We start from the raw sequence: 12845 nt of genomic DNA, 5'->3' as shown, positions 1-12845 counted from the left end.
CAGGGGCAAAACCAAGCGAGGGGGAAACGTCTAGTTGCAGGCAAATGGGAGCATACCCCCCCATGCGCAGCACAGAGTGGTATAGTCGGGCCCCCAAACCTTGCAGTCTCACTCGCCAGTGAGCTAATCTAGTGGTTGTGAAGATGGATTTTGTTGGTGGGTGTTCCTTGAGTGTATGGAGCAGTCCTTTTAATGGAGTCTTGAAGTTTTGGCGAAATTTTTGGAAACCCATCTTCTCTACCATGCCAATCCCTCAAAAGCTCGGGGTCTCTGAAGCATTGAGAAAAAGCACAAATTCAACAGGTATATATTTAATATGAATATAAATGTATGTCCCCAAATCTCGCAGGAGTTTGCATTTAACCTCAGACAATTCCATCCTCCATGTTAAATTTTACCAGTACCGAGGTTCGTTTTAAATTGATTGCCTAGAATTAAAAAAAAAAAAGGTATATAATAGGTATTGCATTAGTAATGCTGATGTAATGTGACTCCCAGGGAAGAATTGGTTGATCATGGGGAAGCGGTAGAAACCCGGGGGATGTGGCGGTAATACAAGACACAGAGAAGGCAGGCAGTTGGAGACTTTAAGTAGCAGATCCAAGGAAGAGATAGGTATGCTTTTGAGACAAGAGGCTGCAAAAGGAACTGTTCACTCTTAGGAGAACAGGAGGCTTTGAAAAATGAAATTTTGAGTTCACAATACTCACAATGAGGAAGAAAGAGAATGGCAACTAAAGAAACCACTGTTTTCTAGTGATCTCAGGTGGGTTTTTTTCTTTTTAATCAGCAAATGCAAAAGATGGAGGGGAAAAAAAACCAATATGCTCAAGAATGAAAAAAAAGAAGGACCCAAATCTGTAAGAATTTTGCCAGGAAACCTATATCACAGAATGAAGTGGGACCTGCAGAAATACTGGGGAAGCAAGAAGATTGGGTGTTTTAAAAAATATGCTCAGAACAAAATAATGATGATGGTGAAAGAATAGGCCTACTGCTTATGAGGTCCAAGGTTACCATGACAAGGAAGGGAGGGAATCTACAGTTTGAGTTATTTCCTCTTCAGTGGATCCTTTACATGTGTCATTTAGTGCTTAGAGGATCCAATGAGGACACCCTGTTAGTGCAATTTTACAAATCAGAATCTCTGGGCTTTGATTTGCTTAAGGTTTCAATTGAGAAATAAAGCCAGGAAATGCATCCTGGTAAATTTGGCTCTCAGATACCACAACATTCAACCTCTATTTTCTTTCCATTTTTACCATCAGAAAGATGATTTCCACACACACAATGAAAGAGAAGAAAAATCAGCAAGAAGTTAATGAGTGAATTTTATATGTAAATTATACCTCAGTTGTTAAGAAAACACAAGACAGGTGAATAGGTAGCACAAGAACACCTGGCTACTTCGAAGGAGTTCTTGCCTCTGACGCAAATTACATTCCCAATTCATTCATTTATTTAACAAATATCGATTTAGCATTTACTATGTGCTGGGCATGGAACTTATAATTGGAGATACAAAGATGAACACAGAAAATAAATACAGAAACTTTCCTCATGCAGCTTTTATCAGTAATGAATCCCTGTGAAATGGAGCTGAGATCAGGAGTGCCTTACTTAGTGGAAGGTTTCAGAAAGGCTTCCTGAAGGAAGTGACCTTTAAGATAAGGGCTGATGGGGAGGCCAAAGTTAAATAATTGCTAATTATTGCACTTTGTAAAAACAGTCATGAAGACACTATCAGAAATTTTTGTTGAAGGCATTCATTTATTCATTCAATATTGAGGGCCTATTATGTGACAGGAAACATCAGAGCAGTGAATCAAACAACTCACTCTTTACAAGGAGATGCCAAAGATTGGACACACACAAATCTTATCCTAATCTTAAAAAAAAAGTCATTTGATCCTGCAACTGCAGACCAGAAGAGTTTATGACAGTTGTTAGCCAAATTCTGGGTCTCATGATTTGTGACTCAAGATAAAATAAGATTCAGGCATATAGAACAAGTCATGCCTGCTGGCACTTATCATCTTTTCTTTGGGGATTACTAGCTGAGTTGACAAGCAGACACTGTCCTTACTGTATTTCTCATGCTTCCAGGGTTGCGTTGGTTGGTATTGCAGTGAGGGTGGTTTCATAGCTTATTTATTTGATTCTCCTTGGGGAAAAAAAATAATGTTTTGCTGAATGGAGTTATCACAACTGATAGCCACCCAACAGGGTTAATATTTTAACTCTATCCTGTGTCATTTTATTAGCGGGGGGGGGGGGAAGAGAGAGAGAGAGAGAGAGAGAGAGAGAGAGAGAGAGAGAGAGAGAGAACATGCATGCAAGGGAGAATTAGCAATCTAAATGTCAGAATTACGAGATTTAGAAAAATGAGTTAAAAATAGAACGATGGAATTTAATAGAGATCTTGGTGAGGGTCGTACACCTCGGTGAATATGCTAAAATATTTTTTAAATGGGTTATTGTATCTCAATAAAGCTGTTAAAATTTAATAGGGATATGTGTAGAGCTCTGTCAATTATAGTATGGTTGACCTTTATGTTAACTTTTTCCTTGATTCTATGGTTACTTATGTGTAATATGGACAAGTGTCAAGTAAAAACAAATCACACCATATTTTTTACTATAATTATTTGAAATTAAATACACAAAGATCAAAAGTAAAATTTTTTTGAAAAATCAATTAAACATGTATTAATGAGGCTTAATACATGGTTTGTGAGAGATAGAGAAGGAAAAGATTCAAATATTTTGGTGGTGTCATAATGATAATATAAAGCTAATGCAGAAGTGAGAAATTTGAGCTGGGGCTGTAGCTCAGTGGCAGAGTGCTTGCCTAGCATGCATGAGGCACTGGGTTTGATCCTCAGCACCACATAAAAATAAACAAATAAAATAAAAGCATTGTTTCTGTCCGTCTACAATTACAAATAGTTTTTTAAAAAAAAGAAGTGAGAAATTCAATTTAATTTTAATCATTATAGTTTCCTGGAGTGCCATGAGAAGGTTTCTGAGCCCCTCCCCCAAGGGGAAAAAAGAAAAATGCTGTGATTGGTGACGTCTGCCATGAGAAAGAAAAATGGAAAGGATAATCAGATATTTGCTATCTTTTGGCTAGTCTCATGTAAATACTCATGATCTAATCAAGGAAGGAAATTCCACTCCTGCATTAACTAGCGTATAGCTGGATTGTGAGGACCAGTATTTGGCATATAATAAACACTCAGTATTTTTCAGCTGAAAATTCTAAAGAGTACACTTCAAAAGAGACCCCGAGAGCTTACAGAGAGGGAAAGCCAAAATAACCAACAAGAATGGTTAATGACATTAGGAATAAATGATGTGAAGAAGTGAAAGTTTTTGATTTTTCGTTTTTGTTTACAAAGGGAAATCACATGATACGTAAACTCAACAATTCAAAGGTGGAGGGGAATAATCTTTATGATTGCGTAAGAGTACAGGGCAAACAGAAGTCAGAGGAAAATCTTTGTTTATAGAAGAAAGCCCTTATAATTGCAGCAGTTCAACCTTTTTGTGAATTCTCTGTATCAGTGAGCATGCTTTTAGCACTTACTAAGTACTTATGGAAGCCAAGCCCCAGTTCTATTAACTCTTTTAATCATAACACCCTTCAAAGTAGGTAGTTAATACTTCCTTTTAGAAATGAAGGTCAGAATAGTTAGTTACCTGTATCATGAGAACTAAAATTTGACCACAGGCAGTCTGCACTATTGATCCCTGTATTATCTTATACTACATCTGCAAAGGGCAAAATTCCCCAATAGAGTGGCTTACAGGGACATTTCTGGTTTCACTTAACCAAATAATTGGAAATAGTTGGTGGTTCTAAGGTTGTTTCCAATAATCTTATCTAGGATTTGGGGTCTTTATGTCTTTCTAGTCCACTATCTTCATGGTGTTGAATGGTTATGAAAGGCCTGCAGAAGTTCTAAGAATCACTTCTCTGTCTCTCCCTCTCCTTCCTTCCCTCCCTCCCCAGCCTCTCTCTCTGTTGTATGATGAGCAAGTTTCTCCACAGCCCCACCCTCCTGAAAATTCTTTTCAGGTACCATAAACCTGAATTTAAGTCCATGACCAAAACAGGGGCTGAGAAAGCAAATATGTAGTGTTTTCAGACTCTAAATCCTAAACAAGATTATAATACAAACTCTTCCTAGGCCGCTGAGCATGCATAAGGCTGTAACTTGAGGCTGAGGGATGAATTTTATGGCTATTAAACATTTATGGGGTTCCATTTAAAATTATCATCTTTTCAGATAATTTGTAACATTTTTTCACACTTTATTGAGATAAAATTCAACTTATGAATTGACATAAAATTGACAAATGTGAGTGTATAATTCAGTGTTCTAGTAGAGTAATATTTTAAAAAAATTTTTATTCTTTTTAGATATATATGACAGTAGACTATATTTTGACATATTTATACAAACCATATCTAATTAGGATCCCAGTCTTGTGATTGCACATCATGTGGAGATTCACTGTGGTGTATTCATATGTGTACATAGGAAATTTGTGTCAGATTCATTCCACTGGCTTTCCTATTCCTATTCCTATCCCCCTCTCTTCATTTACCTTTGTTTTATCCACTGAACTTCTATTCTTCCCCTCCCTACAAGAGTAACACATTTGTATAATCATGTCTCTTTTTAAAAATATTTCCATTACCCCAGAAAATTAGTTCCCTGTAGTGATCATATTAATTCTCCCTGACCATAAACATGGAATGTCTTCCATTTATTTAGCTCTTTCTTTCACTTTTATTCTTATTTATTTTTAAAATCAAAATGTAAAAACTATAAATATTTACCAGATACCGTGTGATGTTTTGATACAAGTATTCAATGTACAATGTTCAAATCTGGGTAAAAATATCTACTCAAAACATTTATCATTTCTTTTTTGTAAAAACATTTCTTCAGCTGGGTGAGGTGGCACATGCCTGTAACCCCAGGCACTTGGAGGCTGAGGCAGGAGGATCACAAATTCAAGGCCAGCCTCAGCAACTTGGCAAGCCCTAAGCAACTTAGTGAGCCCTGTCTCTAAAAAAATAAAAAGGGCTTGGGGTGTTGCTCACTGACAAAGTGCTGCTGGGATCAATCACCAGTACCAAACTCACCCACACCCACATCCACACCACATTTTTCTTGCTTAAAAAATATTTATACATATCTATTACATTTATCATTATCTAGAGTCACTCTCCTATGCAATAGTACACCTGAAATTATTTCTCTTCTCTAATTGTAGCTTAATATCTACTAACCAACCTTTCTTCAACACTGCCTTCTTCCTCCTCTCCTCAGTCTCTGTTAACCACTGTTGTGCTCTCAACTTCTACGAAGTCAGATTTTTTTAGATTCCACATATGAGTGAGATCATATGATATTTGTCTTTCTGCACCTGGCTTATTTCACTTAACATAATGTCTTTTTGTTCTATCCATGTGTCGCAAATGACAGGATTTCATCTTTTTTTTTTTAATGAGTGACATTTATTAACCACATTTTCTTTTTTTTATCATCAATTGATAGACACTTCAGTGGTTTCTATTTCTTTGCTATTAAGAATAAACTGAGGGGCTGGGGATGTGGCTCAGCGGTAGCGGGCTCGTCTGGCATGCGTGCGACCCGGGTTCGATCCTCAGCACCACATACCAACAAAAGATGTTGTGTCCGCTGAGAACTAAAAAATAAATATTAAAAATTTCTCTCTCTCTCTCCTCTCTCACTCTCTCTTAAAAAAAAAAAAAAAAAGAATAAACTGAGGCCAGGCGTGCTGGTGCACTCCTTTAATTCCAGGAGCTTCGGAGGCTGATGTAGAAGTATCAAGAGTTCAAAGCCAGCCTCAGCAATGGTGTGGCACTAAGCAACTCAGTGAGACCCTGTCTCTAAATAAAATGCAAAATAGGGCTGGGGATGTGGCTCAGTGGTTGAGTGCCCCTCAGTTCAATCCCAGTTCCCCCCCCCCAAAAAAAAAGAATAAACAGAGGGGCTGGGTTTGTGACTCAGGGGTAGAGTGCTTCCCTGGCATGTGTGAGGCACTGGGTTCACTCATCAGCGCCTCATAAAAATAAATAAATAAAGGAATTGTGTCTGTCTACGACTAAAAAAAAAAAAGAAATGCCTGTCATCCCAGCTACTCAGTGGGCTGAGGCAGGAGGATCACAAGTTCAAGGCCAACCTGTTAAAGTGAATGAAACCCTGTCTCAAAATAGAAAGATAAAAGGACTGTAGCTCAGTGGTAGAATATCCCTGGGATCAATCTCTAGTACCAGGGAGGAGGAGGAGGAGGAGGAGGAGGAGGAGGAGGAGGAGGAGGAGGAGGAGGGAGAGGGGAGGGGGAGGGGGGAGGGAGGAGGGAGGAGAGGGGGAAGAAACAGAAATAAACATGGAGGTACAAATGTGTTTTTGACATACTAATTTCATTTGCCTTACATATAATTGTAAGTGGGATTGCTGGATCATATGGCAGTTGTTTTTAAATTGTTGAGGAATCTCCATATTGTTTTCCATAATGGCTATCCTGATTTACCTTTGCACCACCAGTATGTAAAGGTTGCCTCTTCTCTGCATCCTGTCCTTTTGATCATAGTTGTCCTCACTGAAGTGAGATCTTATTGTGGTTTTGAATTGCATTTCCCCAATGATTAGTGATGTTGAACATCTTTTCAAATATGTATTAGGCATTTGTATGTCTTCTCTTGAGAAATATCTATTTAAGTCTGTTTTCCATTTCTAAAGTAACTCATTTGCTATAAAGTTAAGTTCTTATAGGTTGTAGACATTAATACCTTAATGGGTGTGTAGTTTGCAAATATTTTCTCCCATTCTGTAGGACACCTCTTCATATTGATGATTGTTTCCTTTGCTGGGCAGAAACTTTCTTGTTTCATATCATCCCATTTGTCTATTTTGGGTTTTATTTTATGTGCGTTTGGGGTTTTATCCAGAAGATCCTTGCATATTCCAATGTCCTGAAACATTTCCCTGAAGTTTTCTCTTTGTAATTTAATAGTTTCAGGTCTTACATCTAAGTCACTAATTGATTTAGAGTTGATTTTTCTGTATGGTGAGAGTTAGGGGTCTAATTGCATTTTCTTTGTGTAGATATCCAGTTTCCCAGTGCCATTTGCTCAGGAGACTGACTTTTCCCCAGTATGCTCTTAGTACCTATGCCAGTCAGTTTTCTGTTATACTAACAAATACCTGAGATAAATCAAATGAACAAGAGGAAAAGTTTATTTGGGTTCACAGTGGACCTTTCAGTCCATGACCAGTTGGCCCTGTGGCTTCGGGCCTATGGCATCATAGTATACCATGGTGGGGGTACATGGCAAAGGAGGCCTGTTATTCTCATGGCCAGGTATGAGACAGATAAAAAAGGGCCAAAGTCCCAACACTTCCTTCAAGAGCATGACCCCAGTGATTGGAAAATCTCTTATTAGGCCTCACCTCTTTAAGGTTCTGCCACCTCCCAATGCACCGCAGGCAGGAAACCAAGCTTTTAACAATGGGGCTTGGGGGATATTATAGTTTGGATATGAAATATTCCCCACCAGCTCCTATTAATGCAGGAATATTCAGAAGGGAGATGATTGGGTCATGAGAGCTGTAACCTAATCAGTCCATCCTAGTTTGAATGGATCAACTGCGTGGTAACTATAGGCATGTGGGGCATGGCTGGAGGCGGTGGGTCAGGTCACTAGGGGTATTCCCTGGATGGGTACATCTTTCCTGTGGCCCCTTTGTTCCCCCTGCTCTTCCTGCTCCTCCTCCCTCCCCGTCTTCCTCTCCCTCTCCCTCTCTCCTTTCTGACCCTGCCATGAACTGAGCAGCTTTCCTCCTCTGCTCTTTTGCCGTGATGTGCTACCTCACCTTGGGCACAAACAATAGAGACGGCCATCTGTGGACTGAGACCCCTGAAATTTGGGAGCCCCAAATAAACTTTACCCTCTCTAAGTTATTCTTGTTGGGTGTTTTAGTCACAGAGAGATATAGACAATGTCTAAAACAGGGGCACTTATCCAAACCATAGCAGTACCTTCGTCAAAGATCAGTGGCTATAAATTCATGAGTTTACTTTGTACATTTTCTATTCTGTTGTGTTAGTCTATAAATCTACTTTTTGCTTTGTGTTTTTTTTTTAAAGAAATAGCATGCTGTTTTGATTATGTAGATTTGTAGTATGTTTGTAAGTCAGATAGTATAAAATACCTCCTGATTTATTCTTTTTGTTCAAAATTGCTTCAGCTATTCAGGACTTAAGGTTCCATATGAACTTTAGGAATTTTTTTTTCTAGTTATGTAAACTGGTATTTTGATATGGATTGCATTAAGTCTTTAGATGACTTTAAATGGTGTGGACATTTGAACAATATTAATTATTCTAATCCATGAATATGGTATGTCTTTCCATTTCTTTGTGTCCTCCTCAATTTTGTTCATTAGTGTTAGCAATATACAGCATATATTTTCCACTATCTTGTTTTAGTCAGCTTTTTTTTTTCTTTTCTGTGACTAAAAGACTGACCAGAACAATTTTAAGAGGAAAACTTTATTTAAGGGCTCATGGTTTCAGAGGTCTCAGTCCATATACTCCATTATGATGGAAGAGTATGACAGAGGGAACCAGCTCACATGGTGATCAGGAAACAGAGAGAGACTGCACTCACCAGATAGGAATATATACTTGATAGCAACACCCCCAATGAACCACTTTCTCCAGCCACAACTCAGCTGCTTCCAGTCACCACTCAGTTAATCCCATCAGGGATTAATTCACTGATTAGGTTAAGGCTATAGAACCCATTGATTTCTCCTCCAAACGCTCTTGCATTGTCTTACACTGAGATTTGGGGGGACACCACATCTAAACCATAACAATCTTCTACCTCATTGGTTAAATTTATTTCTAGTATTTTTTTGTGGTTAACATAAATGGTGTTACTTTTTAAAATTAATTTTTCAGATAATTCACTATTGGTGTATAGCAGTGCTACCGAGTTTTTTGGGTGTTGATTTTGTGTCCTGCAACTTTGCTGAATTGATTTTTGGGTCTAACAATTTTGTTCTGAATTTACTGCAATTTTCTAAATATAGTATCATGCCCTTTGCAAATAATGATAATTTGAATTCCTCCTTTCCAACTTGGAAGCTCTTTATTTATTTATTTTCTATTGCCTAATTGCTTTGGATTGGACTTCTAGCACTATTTAAATAAAAGTGATAAAAGTAGGCATCCTTGATTTGGTCCAGATCTTAGAAAGCTTCTGCTTTTCCCCCATTAGGTATGCCATTAACTATGTATTCATTACATGTGGCCTTTATTATGTTAAATAAAGTTCCTTCTACAGTTAATTTGTTCAGAGTTTTTATCATGAAGGATTGTTGAATTTTATCAAAAGATTTTTCTGCATCTGTTATGATGATTATATGGCTTTTGTGTTTCTTTCCGTTGAGGTGGTGTATCACATTTACTGATTTGCATATGTTTAATCATCTCCTCATCCCTGGGATGAATCCTACTTGATTATGATGATTATACCACTTTTTCCTGTGCTCTTGGATTTGGTTTGGTAGTATTCTGTTGAGGATTTTTTTTGCATCTATGTTCATCAGGGATTCTGGCCTGTGTAGCTTTCTTTTTCGTTGTGCCCTTGTATAGTTTTGATATCGAGGTAATGCTGGCTTCATAGAATGAGTTTAGAAAAATTCCCTGCTTTTTAATTTTTTGGAATGAATTGTGAAGAATTCATTTTGCTTTAAAGGTTTGGTAGGATTCATCAGTGAAAGTGGTATGGTTTGGATATGGTTTAGGTGATGCCCCACCCCCAAGGGTCCATTGTGCCAAGTAATCATATTAGGATATGGTCCAGCCTTTGGGAAGTGACCCAGTAGAAGGTCCTTGTGTCATTGGGGGTGCGATGTATTTATCCTGTGATCCCTTGGTAGTTCTCCTGTCACCTCCTTTGTTGGTTCTTATGAGAAAATGGAACAAGGGGGAAGGCTAGGTTCTCCCATTCTCTTTCCCTGTTCCTGGTTTGAGATATAATCACTTGCTTGCTCCCACACAGGTTCCTGCCATTGTTGTCTGTGACATGAGATGATGCAGACAAGGGACAGCCCTCACCATAGAACCTGCACTGTGCCATTTGGGACTTTGAACCTCTAAAACTGTGAGCTCAACAAACCTGTTTTTCTTCATAAGTAGCCCACGTCAGGTATTTCATTTTAGTGACACAAAGCTAACTAATACAGAAACCATCTAGTTGCTTTAATGGGAGACTTTTTATTACTTCTTTAATCTTGTTGTTCATTATTGGTCTGTTCAGGGTTTCTATTGCTTTATGCTTCGTTCTTGGTTAAAGTATATGTGTCCAAGAATTTGCTCATTTCTTCTGGTTTATCAAATTTGTTGGCATCTAGTTGTTTATGATCTGTCTTTCGTGATCTGTTATATTTCTGTGGTGTCAGTTGTAACGTTTCCTTTTTCATCTCTGATTTTATTTGAATCTTTGTTTTTCATTATTAGTCTAGTTAAGGGCTTGTCAATTTTGTTTACCTTTTCAAAAAACAAACTCCTTTTTCTTGGTCTTTTGTATTTTTTAAGTTACTATTTCATTTATTTCTGCTCTGCTCTTTATTATTTCCTTCCTTCTAATTTTTTTTTTTTTTGTACCAGGGATTGAACCCAGGGGTGGCTTAACCACTGAACCCCATCCCCAGACCTTTTTTATATTTTATTTAGAGACAGGGTCTCACTGGGTTGCTGAGGGCATCCCTAAGTTGCTGAGGCTGGCTTTGAAGTCTTGATCCTCTTGCCTCAGCCTCCTGAGCCACTGGGATTATAGGCATGTGCCACTGCACCCAGCTCCTTCCTTCTAATTTTATATTTTGATTGTTCTTGTTTTTTTTTTTCAGTTCCTTAAAGTACAGAAATGGTTATTTGAGATCCTTCTACTTTTTTTTTTCACGTTGATTTTTTTTTCAATTGCTTTTCTGTATCCCCCTAAGTTTTGATATGTTGTATTTCTGTTATCATTTGTTTAAGAAATTCTCTGATTTTCTTAATTTCTTCATTCGTCCATTGATTATTTGGGAGTATGTTATTTAATTTTCAGGTATTTACATGATTTCCAAAGTTATTCATGTTATCAATTTCTAATTTTAGTGCATTGTGATTGGAAGGCACCTGATATGATTTCACTTTAAAAATTTCTTGTTGAGACTTGTCTTGTGGTCTACCATATGATCTCTCTTGGAGAATGTTCCATGTGCTGATGAGAAGAATGTGCATTCTGCAGCTGTTGGATGGAATGTTCTGTAACTGTTTGTTAGGGCCATTTGGTCTGGGTTGCAGTTTAACTCAGCTGTGTCTTTGTTGATTTTCTGTTTGAATGGTCTGTCCATTGCTGAAAGCAGGATGTTAAGGTACCCTGCTACTATCTTATTGGGGTCCATCTCCTTTCTGATTATTAATTCTTGCTGAATTTGAGTATGCTGATATTGGGTGCATATGCAGTCTGTAATTATTTTCTCTTACTGAATCAACCTCTTTATCATTATCACTCCTTTGGATTAAAGCCTGTTTTATCTGATGTATGCACAAGTAGTCCTGCTTTCTTTTGGATTGCATCTTCATGGACTATCTTTTTCCAACCTTTCACTTTTAGTCTTTGAATGTCTAGAGAGGTGAAGTGAATTTCTTGTAAGCAGCATATAGTTCAGTCTTTTCTTTTTTTAAATACAGTCAGTTACTCTTTTAACTGGAGAGCTTAATCCATTTACATTTAAGGTAATTATCCATAGGTAGTCTTACTATTACCATTCTGTTACTTGTTTCCTCCTCCTTCTTTTTTGGTAGTTCCTTTCTTTCTTTCTTCCTCTCCTTTAGCTTTCCTTTGTGGTTGGTAATTTCCTTTCTAGAATGTTCTGATTGCTACTCTTTATCTTTGGTGAGTCTATTTTAAGTTTTGTCTTGTGGTTCCTGTGATGCTTACAAAAAACATCTTTTGATTGTAACTATTTTGAAATGATAACAACTTGACATTGATTGGAAAGATAGGAAAAGAAACAACAAAAGAAAAATTTTAAAAATGCTAATAAAAAGCTAGGCCCAGTAGTGCATGCCTGTAATCCCAGTGACTTGGGGAGCTGAGGCAGGAGGATTGCAAGTTTGAAGCCAGCTTGGCAACTTAATGAGACTCTGTCTCAAATTAAAAAAAAAAAAAAATATATATATATATATATAAAGGACTGGTGATATAGCTCAGTGACAGATGCCCCTGGGTTCAATCCCTAGTAACACACACACACACACACACACACACACACACACACACACACAAAGCCAATAAAAATCTCTATACCTGGGGCTGGGGATGTGGCTCAAGTGGTAGTGTGCTCGCCTTGCATGCGTGCATCCTGGATTCGATCCTCAGCACCACATACAAAAATGTTGTCGATAACTAAAAAATAAATATTAAAATTCTCTCTCTCTCTCTTAAAAAAAAATCTCTATACCTGTATTTCATTCTTCCCATTTTTTGAATGTTTGATGGCCTATTTTACATAATTTTATATTGCGTATCTCTTAAGTTGTTAATGTAGCTATTACTGATTTTTTTAACTATTTATTTTTTAGTTATAAGTGGACACAATATCTTTATTTTATTTTTATGTGGTGCTGAGGATTGATCCCAGTGCCTCACACATGTGAGGTGAGCGCTCTCCCTCTGAGCCCCAATCCCAGCCCCTTATTACTGATTTTAATTGTTTTGTCTTTTAAAAAATAAGAATGGTTTA

At 37.6% G+C, this 12845-nt stretch overlaps 1 protein-coding gene across 1 annotated transcript in view; it reads left to right on the top strand.

Moving 5' to 3' along the window:
• Positions 1 to 140: 140 nt before the first annotated feature.
• Positions 141 to 12845, top strand: part of Apbb2 (amyloid beta precursor protein binding family B member 2) — a 388124-nt gene continuing 375419 nt past the window's right edge. Inside the window, exon 1 of the mRNA XM_078021224.1 lies at positions 141 to 303. The gene's annotated coding sequence lies outside the window, so the exon portion shown is untranslated. The remainder of the gene's footprint in view (positions 304 to 12845) is intronic.

The sequence above is a fragment of the Ictidomys tridecemlineatus genome, chromosome 9 (genome assembly GCF_052094955.1).
Source record: "Ictidomys tridecemlineatus isolate mIctTri1 chromosome 9, mIctTri1.hap1, whole genome shotgun sequence".
NCBI lineage: Eukaryota > Metazoa > Chordata > Mammalia > Rodentia > Sciuridae > Ictidomys > Ictidomys tridecemlineatus.
Note: the sequence above shows the minus strand (reverse complement) of the source record. Positions and strands in the feature narration are given on the sequence as shown.